The 12,883-nt window shown below is 37.6% G+C and overlaps 2 long non-coding RNA genes across 2 annotated transcripts in view; both read right to left on the bottom strand.

Annotated features, from left to right (window-relative positions):
• LOC108520034 (uncharacterized) overlaps positions 1–4,357 on the bottom strand; it is a 21,401-nt gene extending 17,044 nt beyond the window's left edge. Inside the window, exon 1 of the long non-coding RNA XR_001882809.1 lies at positions 4,228–4,357. This is a non-coding gene — a long non-coding RNA (uncharacterized LOC108520034). The remainder of the gene's footprint in view (positions 1–4,227) is intronic.
• A 44-nt stretch (positions 4,358–4,401) lies between these two features.
• On the bottom strand, positions 4,402–9,188 carry LOC108520033 (uncharacterized). Its single transcript, XR_001882808.1, has 3 exons — positions 9,090–9,188; positions 6,183–6,365; positions 4,402–4,699 (listed from the first exon to the last, which is right to left on the bottom strand). It is a non-coding gene; the product is annotated as an uncharacterized LOC108520033 (long non-coding RNA).
• Between the last annotated feature and the right edge of the window lie 3,695 nt (positions 9,189–12,883).

The raw sequence follows: 12,883 nt of genomic DNA, 5'->3' as shown, positions 1-12,883 counted from the left end.
TAATAATAATAATAATAGTATTTATAGAAGTTTTACTTAGGAGAGACAGACTAAAAAATATATAACCTTGAATTAGAGGGATTTAAAATATGTTTCAACCTTAGTTTTTATAAGATATTTTAACCTTTAAAGCAGAGGTTGTTTTAAATTTCTTAAGATTTTGTTCATACCACTTTTTTTTAAATACATTCTGGTTAAAACTGAAAATCTATAGCCTACAAACTGAATCCAACTTAGAAAACAAAACCAAACATACCTCAACTAGAGGCCAGCAGGTCTTCTATGTAAGTGATAGACACATTTCCCATTTATCTCGGGAGAGTAAGAAGGTGATCGATTTTGTCAGCAGTGAAATTGCTTTTTTGACAATTTCTGCCTAATCTGCCTTAGACCTCTAACATAGAAACCAACATATCTCCTGGGTTATTTTACAAATTTAATGCTCAGATGGACCTACATTTTAAATAGTTATAAACCTGATGAAGGATTCCCAGGCAACGTGGGCACAGCACTCGGGGACTTCCCACTAGTCAGAACTACTTGGGGAGACACCAAAGCTACAATGAGATCAAAGACGCCTCATGTGGAAATCTCCCTGTGACTTCACTGATTCCTGAGACGATGCTAAAACTCTTCAGTGGAACTTATGAAATGAATAATTTTGCAGGAACCATGCATGAAGAATAATCTAGATGCAGAACTTAGGGCACATTGAATATAAGAATACAGGTTGAAAAAGTGTCTTGTGATATAAGATAACTTTTTTCCTGAAAATTTTTTAAATGTTTTTTACCCTATGTCTGTTGTATCTGAAGATTTTTATGAAACAATCAGTTATCAGATAAAATCATTTTTCTAGATAACACCTCTAAAGTCATTAACAAATAACAATATATGACCCATTGGAAATGCAGACAAACACCTGCTTGTTTTTAGATTTTCTACCATAAGTATCTGTGTGTACAAATCTGAAGATGCTATGTGGAAGCTTCCACATATGTGAACTTGGAAAAAATTATTTGAGTAATTCTTCTCTTAGTTCAGTAAAGTGCTAATACTGTCCACTTTTTTGAAACCAAATTAAGGAATTATCTAAAAGCCCAGAACAAGAGGCTAGTGCAGCGGCTCATTCCTATAATCCCAGCACTTCTGGAGGCTGAAGTGGAAAGATCACTTAAGCCTGGGAGTTCTAAACCAGCCTAGGTAACATAGTGAGATTCCCATCTATATATAAATTTTTTTTTTTTACTTAGCTGGGTGTGGTGGTATATGCCTGTAGTTTCAGCTGCTCCAGAGGCTGAAGTATGAGGATCCCTCGAGCCCAGGAGGTTGAGGCTGCAGTGAGCTGTGATCATACCACTGCACTCCAGCCTGGATGACAGAGTGCGACCCCAGAACAAAGTTGATATTCTCCTACAATATTTACTAAGCATCTACCACGTGCCAATCACTCTCCTAAATATTTTTTGCACACTGTGTCATTAGATCCTGAAATTGCAAAAACGGCAATTACTTTTGCACCAACCTAATACATCATGTAGTCTCTATTGGCCTCATTTTATAGATGAGGAAACTCATGGAGAGGTAAAGTAAATTGCCCACATTATAACACAGACAACCTAACTTGAAAGCTTATCCTGGTAACCACTTGACTTCTATGGGTGTTGACCCACCTTCTAAAGCTGTTGCAGGGAAGAAGCGTTCATGAAGCACTCCCTTCATCTTTCCTACCCTCACCCTTCCTCCCTCTCCAGGACCATCAGGCTAGCTGATGGGATTGCTCTTTGAGAATGAGGGGATAAATCTCATGACATTCTATCAACAAACTAGATACTACCTTGGAAATGTTTAAAATATATTACAACATAGCTTTGTACTCAAACGGATTCTCTTAGGGTCCCTCTATGTTTCTTCACTCTCAGTCACTGACACTATTATACTATTTCAGTAGAAATGAGAAAGTGTGAATTTAATATAAACTGACTCATAAGAGGAGGAGGAAGATGAGGAAGAGTAGGAGTAGCAGCAGAGAAGGGAAAGAGGAAGAAGGAAGAAAAAAGGGAGGAGGAGGAGGAGGGGGGAGAAATCTACTTTAGTATTTATGCTGGAGAAAAAGCCCCAGTGAACCCTGGAAATTTACAGGATTCTACGGACATTTCCCCAGTTCTAAGATAGAGATGCTCCCTTAGGTGCTCGGGAGTAAGGGTCATGGATCATGGTATATTTCATAAGTATCTGTTTACAATTCCATTTATAACAAGTTAATAGTCATCTTCATCTTTTGACATAAACAAAATTCATTTTTCATTGTTTCTGTATTCTTTTACAAGTAAATATAATGGTAGTGATGACTAAGGAGACTGTAGGCTAAATACAGCCTCTTTCTTTAAAGTTTTCATCGATCTCTGCTAGTAATAATACATTAATAAAGCAGATTCTGTCTTTAAAAAGCCATAATTTTATTTGAAAAAATAACTTCTCATTTAACATTCGAATGAATACCAAGAGTGCTCACGAAGGCCTCATCTGACTTTAATTAATGAGAACAGAAGTTTTAATGTCATATAAAATAAATGACACATAATCACAGACAATTTTTTTTTTTTTTTTTTTTTTTTTTTGAGAAGCGGAGTCTCGCTCTGTACGCCCAGGTGGAGTGCAGTGGCCGATCTCAGCTCACTGCAAAGCTCCGCCTCCCCCAGGTTCACCCGCATTCTCCTGCCTCAGCCTCCTGAGTAGGCTGGGACTAACAGACAACCCCGCCAGCCATCGCCACGCTAGTTGTTTGTATTTTTAGTAGAGACGCGGGTTTCACCGTGTTGGCCAGGATGGTGCTCAATCTCCTGACCCTCGTGATCCGCCTGTCTCGGGCCTCCCCAAAGTGCTGGGATTAGCAGCCTTGAGCCAACCCAGCGCCCGGCCCACAGAACAAATTTTACTATTAACCTCCAGCAGAACTGGAGTAAATATAATGTCTTTGTGAAGAAACAAACATTTAAATCCTTTTTATTACTATATACAAACTAAAATTTACTTATTTTGAGAAAATACAAATATGGCAATTGGTCAACTATTTTTTCCACTTGAGTTGATTACCGTAGCATCAACATAAAAAGCAAGAGAGCTTCCAACCAGAGCCTGGAGGTGAGCTAAGGTCCAGTGCAACCTACATCATTCCACTCCCTTTTATGGATAAGTGGAAAACTAGACACTAAATTCAGATTATTAATTCGAACAGATTAATTGATTCAAGGTACAATACAATGCTCCTTTTAAAGTGAGATGTGACAGGGAAGAAATATTTGTGATTGCAGGGAGCTATTTCTTTTAGTAGTTGTTTTTCCCTAAAAAAAAAAATTGTCACATGAATAGTAAACATAAACGTCCCCAGATGTTTAGTGTGGGAAGGCTTGTACCTAATTTCCTAAAATTGTGACAAAACTAGTACAAGGTGTCAACATTCATTACTGATAAGAAACATCTTTAAAAAAATCTATGTTTCTATCTCAAGGGCCTTGGACTTATAACCAAATTAAAATAACTTATATCACTTTCACTTTCTAATATTCCCAATGAATGTAAAAGTACATAAAATAATCTTCTAGGAACTGAGTCTCTTAAACAAAGACATTATTAAATATTTTGATACCAATTTTGTCACGTCATAAAAACTCTTGCTTGGATGCAAAGAGCCATCTCAAAAGCATATGCAAAAAATGAAAAATGTTGCACATCTTTTGTGATAATGAGTCAAGCAAACTAAAAATTCAGCTCCTCCATAGACACAATTTTTTAGCAGACAGAAAGGGAACATCGTCTTTATAGGAAATGTTTTTAGCAGAATACTATAGATTCTGTAAAACTCATTAAAGGGTTATTGGTGTCCAGGACAATAAATGGCTTCTGGTGAGAAAATAAAGGCCTACTCTTTCTAAATACTATCATAACTACAAAGATTAAGACAAAATAAGTAAAGAAAAATATACTGCCCTTAAAAGTTGAATGTGAACGGTCTGCAAGGTCCAAAGAAGGACGAAATGAGCAGTCTTGTTATCTTTCTGGCTGAGCACAGTTGGGTACAATGAGGGGTGGCAGAACGAGCACAGTCTTGCCTCGAAAGCTGGCCTGGACTCTAGTCAGTCTCCCCCAGCAATCTCCCAGGGCCACTTACTGATCCTTTCTCAGCCTCCGTTTTCATATCTAAAACCTAGAAATGATAAAACCTACCTTGAAAGGCAGTAGGGAAAGCTAGGTGATACCTTGGTAATGTTTCTAGTATGGTTCTGAGAACCTTTCCAATAAATTTTAGTTTCCTATATGTATTTACCTGAGTTAAATACAGAGAATGGTAACTACTCTTATTGCTTTTAAAAATAGAGACTTATCTTTGTCAGTGGCTTTTTCAGGACACTTCACTTGGATCTCATGCCAAGGCCTAGACAATCTTCATTCTGTCCTATTTATGATATCACCACCTCGACAGTTAAATTTGTAGGCAATTGCTCTCATCCAAAACATACTATCTTCATCTTTGTTTCTGATTTTTTTGATTGCTGGACTTCTCATCTATTTCTTCTTTCATTATGCAATCCGCTTCATGTTTTACTAGATTCCAAGCAGATGAGAGTTGTTTTTTTATGCACCACAAAGGAAAGGTTGATTTCAGTGGTGACAGAAAACCAAATGGTTGTGGAATCTTCTGCAAATCCAAAGAAAAGAAATAAAGAATAGAGGCAAGAGCACCAGGTGTTGGGTAAAAGCCTGTGCTTCGAGATAAACAAACCAAATTTTAAATGTGAACTCCCCTAACTACTAATGTGGTGACCTGGGGGAAGCCATCAGACCTCTGTACACCAAGGACTGCTGTAAAACAGGGAAAATAGACCCATCTCAATCTTACAAGAGCAGCTGTAAGGGTTAGACAAGGTTGGGTGCATAAAGTCCTTAGCATAAGACCTGACCCATGACTTGCCTGTGGGAAATCATACCTATCATTATTATCACTCAGATTAAATATCAGATTTTTTTAAATGAGTACTTAATCTTGCATGTCTTATCTGTGTCTGGCATAACTGCAAGCCAGGATGAGGTCAGCAAAGAAGCACTTTATTTTTCTCCAATGACTAAAAAGCTTCTTTGTGAGATTTTGTGTGTTGAAATATTCTTTGTCTTTCAGGATATTTCATAAATATTGAAAACAGAAATGGAGCAGGTAAATAGATGGCCATACACCTCAATTCTTCCCATCTCCCTGCCTTCGGACATTTACTAAGTCATCACCATTTTTCTAGGCTGGGTAATTGTTGTGTTCAGTGTGAAGAGGAAAGTACACCCGTTGGTTCTACCTGCAACATAGATGCCAAATCTCTCTTCTGCATCTTTCATTCTTATTGCCACTCCCAAGATGAAGTCTTACCATAATTATCAGGACTATTGCCTCCCTAACCAGTCTCCCTTCTTCCATTTCTGCCTGCCCTTCAACCTATTGTCTCCCAGCAGCCAGAACAATATACTAAAAATGTTTACCTGATTTGGATACTCCTATAGAGGCCCTTCAGCATAATATTCCAACTCCTCACTTTGCCCTATGGATACCTGTGTGACCACTCTCATATCTGACATAATTTCCCCAGGCATTTTTCTCTGGTCACATCAGCCTTCCCTGAACCCCTCCCTCCAAAGGATCAAGCTGCACCCACCTTAAGCCGGTTGTTCCCTCAGCCCAGAAGTTTCAGCTGCGTGGTCTAGAAATGCTGCTTCTTCTCATCCCAGAGCTCAGGTTTAAATGTTATCATTAAATGTCACCTCAGAAAGGCCCTCTTGGATGACACCTCTCTAACCCTGTAACATCTTTTTCTCCACATGGCAGCCTATCTATCTTCTTTTCAGAACCACTAATTACAATCTGCAATATCCCCTCATATTTTATCATCTGTCATGAAGCCCCAGGCAAGAGGGACCCTGCCTGTCACATTTTCAATTATGTTCTCTACAAGGGTACTGCACACAACAGTACCTCCAGGAATACCTGTTGAGTAAATAAAAAATCAAAACATTTGCAAAAGCAAAAGAACAATTACTTTATATTTTCTTATAGTAAGGAATAGTGAAATGCAATTTGTTAGTATAAATGCATTTTATGATAATCAGGAGAGCATATCGTGTATACGTAGTATACATACTTGGTATTAGACAGAAGCAACAAATCACTGAACAGAAAAAGATGCCACTTCTGCTCCCTCCAGCCTCGTCTGAGTTGTTCTGAGCTGTGGGTTAGCAGGGTTCATTAAGCACCTTCCAATGATGTGGTTTTCTTATTGTAGGTGTCTATCACAAAAAAAGTGCTTTCCTGTACACATCAAATACTAAAGAACAAAAAGTCAGTGGTCAAACATATGATAGCATTTTATGCCAAATTTCAAGGGTTATACAATGCTAAAATTCTGGTCAATCTATCACTGCTGGCAGAAGCCACATGGAAAGCATGAAAAGGAATATAGCCAGACCCTAGGAGCAAACTCCAGCCCCATGTGACAGCTTGCAAGGAAAGGTGACTTCAGTATACAACCTCAAGTAACTGAATTTACCCCAAAGTTTGAATGAGCTCATTAGCAAACTCTTCTCCCAACCCTCCAGGAAGGAATGCAGCCCTGATAAACACCTTGATCAGCCTTATGGAACCCTAAGCAGAGGATCCAGTCAAGCCTATCTAATCTCCTGATCATGCAACATAATAAATTCTCATTGGTTTCAGCCACTAAGTTTATGGTTATTTGTTACAAATTCATAAAACCTTTATACTTTGGTACCTGAAAATGGTGTGCTGCTATGATAAGCATCTAAAAATTCAGAAGTGGCACTGGAATCAGGAGTAAGTGGATGCTAGAAGAATTTTGAGGAGCATTAGAGAAAACACCACCTAGATTGTCTTGAACAGACTCTTAGTAAAAAATATGGACATTAAAGACTCTGTCAGAGAGGGCTTGGAAGTTATGGAGGAGCATTATAGAGAAAATCTAGCTTGCCTTAGAGAAGAGTTAAATCAGAACAAACAAACTTTGGGTAGAAATATGGATTTTGAAGACATTGCTGATGAGAGTTCAGAAGACATGCATTGAAAATGGGAGGAAGGGAGATCCTTGCTGCAAGCAGGCCAACAAAATAAAATTGCACCCTCTAGTTATGTAGAGTACGGACATTTTAAATGGTAAACTTGGATATTTAAGTGAATAGGTTTTCAAGCAAATAGGTGAAAGAAGTGCTTTTTTTTTTCTTATAGGAAAATGTGAGAAGAGAAAGATAAGTTGAGAGAAGAATTGTTAAACAAAAGAGAACCTGAACTTGTTAAATACAAGAGAATGAGACTTGATGATTTGTGAGATTCTTTCCCTATTCAGATACCAGTGATGGCAAAATTAAAAGGATGCTTCAGAAAATGTGGCAGAGAAAAACAAAAGTTGAATATGTGATTATACAATCTGTTACTAAACCTTCATAAAGATCAAACAATGAGAGCACTCAGGTACAGTAAAGGCTCTTTGAAGAGATTAAGGATGTGGGATATAGATCCCCTCAATATAACTAGAGGCACTCAAAAAGCTTAAGGGCATTTTCTTGCAGCCATCTATGCAGCAGACAAAAATACTATAGCGATGATGTCAGAAGACTTGATGAACCCAACTTCTACCTAATGAGCGAATATGAGTGACAAACATGCGAAACCCATAAAGTTCTTGAGAATTTTATATCTGCAGAAACACTGACAAGTTGTGTTGAAAAAGACAGAAAGAGTATACAATAACAGAAGACTATCAGATCCTCAAACCCTACTGGCAGAAAACAGGCTGATAAAACTACTCAACTGCAATCATGTGCTACTTTTCATGAAAAGCTAGCAGATGACACAGAAAGCAGTGCCCAAAGTCCAGAGGGAGAACCAATGACCCAGAGTCAGGGATCAAGAGCCACAGGGCATTGTGTTTGAAGTATGCTTGGAGATATTCTTTTAAAGTTACTAATAGAATACATAGAATGCCTTGCATACACAATAAATGTCAAAAGACCACAAAGAAATTTGCAGTACCCATGTCTCTAATCTGGCAAAATGTCCATAATAGTAATAAAATGGAACATGTAATCTGGAAGAATAATATCTAATTATGGAGTTATAATGAATTTAAAATGAAGTAACCTATCAAAAGCATTCTTAAACTATGTAATGTTCTCCATAAATATTTATTGTTAGCTAATTCTGATTCAAAGTGACAGATAGATCATCTTCTATCCAAAGAAAAGTTTCCACTGCTTTTTAAAGGAAAAATAAAATCACATTTTCCTAATGTTTTAAGCCAATTTGTATTTTTGGAAAGTGCATTTCTATTGCATCACCTAAGCCACTATAGACCATTATTCCTGAGAGAAGTGTCCAACCCCTGTGAACCGTTATTTCTGAATAACAGTCAGCATTTAAACTCTGGTTAAAAATAAAAAGGGAAACACAATTTATGGCCCAACATGCATAAAACAAAACAACACGGAGACTTACAAAGAAGTAATTACAATTTGGTTACACGTTAGCATAAAAATGTAGATAATTAATGATTCTGAAAAACTGACGCCTATCTTGTCTAAATTAATATTCAAATTTTGGGGAAAATTGCTAAAGAACACCAAACAATACCGGAAACATCAAAAAGTTTCTAAACTTAACAAAGTGCTTAAATGTTATTTGGTTAAGCTATAACCAAGCTCTAACAGGAATCTGTGATCATAATAGGTAAGGCCAACTAGACTGAATAGAATATAAAAGCTCAAAAGAGGGGCAGACATTTTCATAGACATACAGAAAATTGTCTCCTGTGGAGCCAGGAAAGCATCTTCCCTGAGAATACAAAGCATTCCCTCAAGCTCAGCAGCACTAAATCTTATGAACATTACTAACCCTGCAAAACCGGTTCTAAAGTTAAGAATTAGTTCATATGTTTTAGAGGAAACAAGACAGAACACTTCCTGAGACCACCAGGTTTTTTTGATGATCAAAACATGTATATGAAAAGAATACATTGTGCAGTGAAGCCTTAAATGACCACCTTTTGGATTGATGTGAACATCCTTCATTCTTCCATTCTTGGTACTGAAAATCGGTCATGTCTGCAGCACCTCGCAGAGCAGCACAGGTAAATCTTTGAAGCCTGAGGATTCCTCAGTAGTCAGAATCACTCACCATTATGATGTCAAAGTTCTAAGGCTCATCCGATAACTGACAAACTGACATACTCCCTTCTCAGATTTTCTACCATCTTTTAACTTCTAAAATCTCATCTTTATATTTTTAGATCATTGTAGATTCACAGGTGGTTGTAAGAAATAATACAGAAAGATTCCATCAGCCTTTCATGCAGTTTCCCTTAGTGATAATATTTCCCTAACCTATAGTACAATAACATAACCAGGATATCAACATGGATGCAATCAAGATACTGGACATTTCATTTGCCCCCAGGATTTTCTATATTTCCCTTTTACAGTCACACCAACTTTCTTTCCATCTCCATCACCTTTTTAATCCCTGGCAACCACTAATCTGTTCTCCATTTCTATAATTTTGTCTTTTCAAGAATGTTACATAAACAATTATATAGTACATAACATTTGTGGATTTTTTTCACTCAGCATAACTGGAGATTCATGCAGATTGTTACAGATATTTACAGTTCATCTATTTGTCTCAGTAGTATCCTATGATGTGGTTATACTTCAGTTTGTTTAACCACTCACCTGTTGAAGGACTTCTGGCTTGTTTCCAAGTTGGAGCTATAACAAATAAATCCTCTATAAACACTTGTGTACAGGTTTTTGAATCAACATACATCTTTATTTCTCTGGAATAAATTCCCAGGAATGTGATTTCTGGGTTGTAGTTTTATGTTTCATTTTTAAATAAATCATCAAAGCATTTTTCAGGTGTCTGTATCATTTCACATTCCCACCAGCATTGTATGAGTGATCTACTTTCCCTGTGTCCACACCAGTATCTCGTGTCACTGTTTATGTTAGCTGTGCTGACAGGGGTGTAGCGATACCTTATTGTGGACTTAACTTGAATTTCCCCGATGGTTAATGATCCTGAACTTCTTTTCATATATTGATTCACCATCTGTTTATCTTCTCAGTATCATAGAACTTCTGGTATTCTGCTAAAAACATTTTATGTAAAAATAGGGTTCCCTTTCCAGTAGAAGAGTGACCTTTTCACAGAGGAGGAAGTGGCTGCACAAGTAGGTGAAATGCCTTGAAGCCACACAGCCATGAGGTAACACAGGGACTCAAATCCTGTGTTGTAGGAGGTCACACAAGCCTAGGGCAGTCAGGCCCCCTCAATCTTCTCATGTGGAGAGTCTCCTTGTTTTGGCAACCTTGTAGGCCTGAAATTTGATCTTCCTAATAAAATTTATTGTTGCCTTTATAGTATCCTGAATCATTCTTTAAATATGTATATTTTATTGCACAGTAGCTAAAGACTTCAAGGAGTCTGTATTTGATTTATCATTTAATTCTCATCGACTTTGGCACATTGAGGACATTTTTGAATGAATACATAAAACCATTTTCTGCCATGGATGGGGACAACAAAGTCTCTTTGGTTTTTTCCACTCATTTAACAAGTAGTGTTTGAACCTGTAGTAGGGGAAAGGCACTTAGTTAGGTTGGGGCAGCACCAAACAAAAGGGACCCAGGCCTGACTCTTACATAACCTATATTTGAATGTGAGAGACAGAAGTTTACCAAATATTCACACCAGTAACTGTGTAACACAAGACTGATAAATGCCACAAAGAAAAATTACAGAGTGAGACGTGAGATGTAAAGAGGGAGCGATACCTGACTTTGTTGTGGAGAGGCAGGCAAGGGAAGCCCTCCTTGAAGAGCCCATTTGAAATACGCTTTTAAAAAAAATAATTTGGAATTAACTAGAAGGAGAGGTGGAGAAAAAGGGAGAGAAAGTGTGAGAGAAAGAGGAGTGTGTATTGAGAAGAGAGGTTTCATTGCTTAATGCAGAAGGGATATAATTTGAGTATATCAAGTTTCAGCAACATGAAAGAGTTTGCAGGATTGGAGACACCAGAAAGTGAAATAATCCTGAAGATGTAGGAAGGGACCAAAAATGCAAATCTCATTTGTCCTTTTCAACCTTCAAGGTTTTTTATCCCTAAACCAAACTGATAGAAGTGGTATATAGATAGTGGCTTACAGACACTTCTAACGGCTTGTAAAGGGACAATACTAACCTGGAACAAGCTTGACTGTATTTGGTACTATGGAGGTTCATTGGGTAACACTTTCTGGCCCCTCATCAAACATCCGTGATAACGTATTTAATGTACGAAGCATAGCTCGACTTATGTCTGTACATTTCCCAATGACCAAATTATTACAAGGTGACTTCCTCTTTCTGCCTCTCTCTTTCACAGAGTAAGAGATCTCTCTCCTTCTAGAATCTAGTGATTCATAATCAATTATCATATGCATTAGAATTACTTGAGAGAATTAAAAACCCTCCCACTCCCATTCCCTAAATGTTCTGATTTATCAGATACGAAATCCCTAAATTTTTAGAAAGAACTTTGCAGGTGATTCTTGTATATAACCAGGATAGTGAATGACTGTTTTTAAGGCATGCATTGAGAAATATGTTATGCTTTGATGCCATCTTCTCCTTGTAGTGAAGCCAAGGAGAGAAAACATTTGCTTAGGAAAATCCAGGGAACTTGCCTTAATATGACAGTTATCTTTACATGTAATAGCTAAAACTTAATTTATTCTGAAACAACATTGTTGAGAGGGTTCTGGGAAGAGTTGGAAGCACCCGAAATGTGTCTCCCACCTAGACAAAAATTGCACTGGCAGAATCTGTCTTATGTAACTATTTTGGAACTCTGGAGTCTATTGAAGGCTCCAGAGAGAAGGCTTAGACAGTAAATTGCAGCTAATTTCAGTCCATTTCAGCTCTTACCTCAGTAGCAATGTGGCAGGCAATGTGCGCAGCAATGTGGCAGGCAGCTGTGCACATGGTCCTAAAGCAGCTCCTTGGAAGGAGCCACGGTGGGCAAAAAGAACACTGTCTTCAAATATCAGCAATCTGTGTCTAATCCCTAATTGCTCCTCTGATCACAAAGGTGCAGACAAAGAGGTGGGCAGCCATTATTGTTGTGCCTCTCCCCATTGTTGCAGGCCCCTGCCCCTCAGGCTGAAGTGACTTCTAAGGGATGTAAAGGGCCACTGGTCTTTCCTCACTTTATTTTTGCTTTTCCCCTTCTGATAATCAGACAGTATAGACTAGGACATTCAAAAGCAACTGCACATATGGGGAAAATTAGGAAGTGATTAGGTATGCCCAGAAAAAGACACAGGCTGAGAGAAAGCCTCAGAAGACTTTAAATTTACACTTCGGGCTGATCCTTCTCGTAGAGACAGCCTACAACAATGAAAAACATACATAAAAAAACGGAAAACAGCAAACCCAGGAAAAGGGAGACTCTGATTTCCAGAATTAGTGTTTATTATATTCAAATATCATTTTCAACAGTAAAATCACACCACCAACCAAAAAAGGAAAACAGGAAGGTATGGCCCATTCAGAGAAAAAAAAGTATTCAACAGGCACTGTCCCTGAATTAGACCTAATGGCAAATCTACTAGACAAAGACTTTAAAACAACTGTCTAAAAGATGTTCACAGAACTAAAGGAAGATGTGGAGAAAGTAAAAAACACATGTATAAACAACATGGAAATATTAACAAAGAGACAGAAAATAAAAAAACTAAAAGTAAATTTTGGAGCTGAAAATTATACTAACTGAAAAGAAAGAATCATCACATGAAT

The sequence above is a fragment of the Rhinopithecus bieti genome, unplaced genomic scaffold (genome assembly GCF_001698545.2).
Source record: "Rhinopithecus bieti isolate Rb0 unplaced genomic scaffold, ASM169854v2 scaffold_48387, whole genome shotgun sequence".
Classification (NCBI taxonomy): domain Eukaryota; kingdom Metazoa; phylum Chordata; class Mammalia; order Primates; family Cercopithecidae; genus Rhinopithecus; species Rhinopithecus bieti.
The sequence above is the reverse complement of the archived record's forward strand: the minus strand, read 5'-3'. Positions and strand labels throughout refer to the sequence as shown.